The sequence below is a fragment of the Culicoides brevitarsis genome, chromosome 2 (genome assembly GCF_036172545.1).
Source record: "Culicoides brevitarsis isolate CSIRO-B50_1 chromosome 2, AGI_CSIRO_Cbre_v1, whole genome shotgun sequence".
NCBI classification, from domain to species: domain Eukaryota; kingdom Metazoa; phylum Arthropoda; class Insecta; order Diptera; family Ceratopogonidae; genus Culicoides; species Culicoides brevitarsis.
In genome coordinates this window covers 38,645,737-38,647,864 of record NC_087086.1, presented here as the reverse complement: position 1 = coordinate 38,647,864, position 2,128 = coordinate 38,645,737, and the positions used below count along the sequence as shown (strand labels likewise).

The window sequence follows — 2,128 nt, the reverse complement described above, 5'->3', positions numbered from 1 at the left end:
TATTGCTCTATTAAAAAGCTGAAAACGGTTATTTTTCATCTCGCTCCATTTTTTATTTTCGCTGCTCTTCTACAATAGCCTGATTTCCCCGAGGAGCATGAAATTTTAATTTAATATATTTATAAATTTTTACCTCTTCGTCCTTTTCGGTGTGTTCCCTCGTTGATCGTCCTCCGTTGTTTTGTCGTGAACTTTATAATAAATAAAATCATTTGTTTGGATCTTTTTTTTGTTTTTTTGGCTAAACAACAATAAAATAAATAAATAAAAATATTAAGCGAGTTTCGGTGTTTTTTTGTTTCTCACATTTTTCGTATATTTTTTAAAGAATAAAAAGAAAATAAATGTCTATTTATGTGCTTTTTATTGCAATTTTAATGTTTTCTGTCATTCTGTCAAAAATCAGTTATATACTGAAAATTCAGATGGCGCTTTAACTATTTATCCATGGGTTACGTTCACAATATGCATTGAGACAAAATTTTAAAATGTGACTTGGAATAAAATTTTAGAATGTAACTTGGGAAAAAATTTTAAAATGTGACTTGGGACAAAATTTTAAAATGTGAATTGGGGCAAAATTTTTAAATGTGAATTGGGACAAAACTTTGAAATGTGAATTGGGAAAAAAATTTAAAATGTGACTTGGGACAAAATTTTGAAATGTAAATTGGGGAAAAATTTTTGATGTACGTTCTTCAATAGAAAACTTTATATAATGTTTGAAGAAATTCTTAAAATATCATAAAATTTAAATAAAACTAACTAAAATTATTAAAAAGTGTAAAATAAAAAAATTATTAAAAAAAAATTCAAAATATGCTTTTTTATGACCTTAAAATTTATTTTTAACTTTACTTTAAAAATTATTAAAAATTAAATTTTAAAAAATTATTAAAAATTAAATAAAAAATTAATTCATGTTTTAATTTAAGAAAAAAAAAATGTTTTGATTTATTTTAACTTAGAAAGCCTTTCTTTGATAAAAAAAAAGCATATTTTTAAAAAAATTTTTTTTAAATATTTTTTTTTTTATTTTATTATTAACCTCAACGGCAGCCAAAAAAGCAGTTTTTGAATGCAAGGAAAAGTTTTTCCGTAAAAAAATTACGTGTTAGGAAATTAAAGACTTATTGTTGGATTTATGAGTATTGTGCCAAAAAATTTTTTCCCTCACAATTTTCGGGTTTAAGAAAAAATTATAGGAAGGAAAAAAATATAAATTACGACTGGACTTTATTGTTAAGATTAACTTTTTCTCTCCTTCCGCAGCCATAAGTCATTATTTTACGAGGTTTCTCACACTTTGTCAACATTTTTTTTTGCTTTTTCGTTTCTGACAGAAATGAGCAAAAAAAAAGAAATCAAGAAAAAGAGTGTTAGTTGGAGTGACAACATGACAAACAACACACAATTTAACGACATTCGAAGAAAAACATATTTTTTGTGAGTGTTTTGACAATGATCAACAACATATCGCACCATCACTCCGCAGCGCAATGAGCGTTGTTGTTGTTGTTGTAAGTGTAACAGCAAAACAGCATCATAACTGGCACACATCATGAAATAAATCATTTTTGTATTGATGTCGTTTTTCGTCGTCGTCGTGTTTGTTTTTCCCTCCCCAACCTCAAATTGAGAGAAAGAGAATTTGATCCTTCATTATGACAAAAACACGCGTTAGATTCTCAACCATTATTGTTACCTCTTCATATTTTTTTTTTTGCGTTGTGATGATTTGTTGTCACTGTTTTGATTGCTTTTCTTTCTTGTGAAAAATCCTGTCGATAAAAAAAACAAAAAAAAAATCTAGCAGAGCGTAGTTTCGATCTACGGACCTCTGGGTTATGGGCCCAGCACGCTTCCACTGCGCCACTCTGCTGTACGATGCGTACGAGAGATAAAAAAGTATTTTTAGCTACATAAAAATTCATTCATTGGAACGAAAAAAATGAGCAAGATTAACTTTGCTAAACTGGTTTGATGATAAGATTGAACCTTTTTTTTGTGAATGAACGAAATTTGCTTCTCTCTCTTTTTTTTGTTTGTTTGAACATCTCTTTTTGTTATTGTAAAAGCAAAAAATTCGCAAAAAAAAAGATTATCCGGTGTTTTTGTTTGCAAATTA

The 2,128-nt window shown here is 27.6% G+C and overlaps 1 non-coding gene across 1 annotated transcript; it reads right to left on the bottom strand.

The window, feature by feature from the left end:
• Positions 1-1,810: 1,810 nt before the first annotated feature.
• On the bottom strand, positions 1,811-1,882 carry Trnam-cau (transfer RNA methionine (anticodon CAU)). Its single transcript has one exon. It is a non-coding gene; the product is annotated as a tRNA-Met (tRNA).
• Between the last annotated feature and the right edge of the window lie 246 nt (positions 1,883-2,128).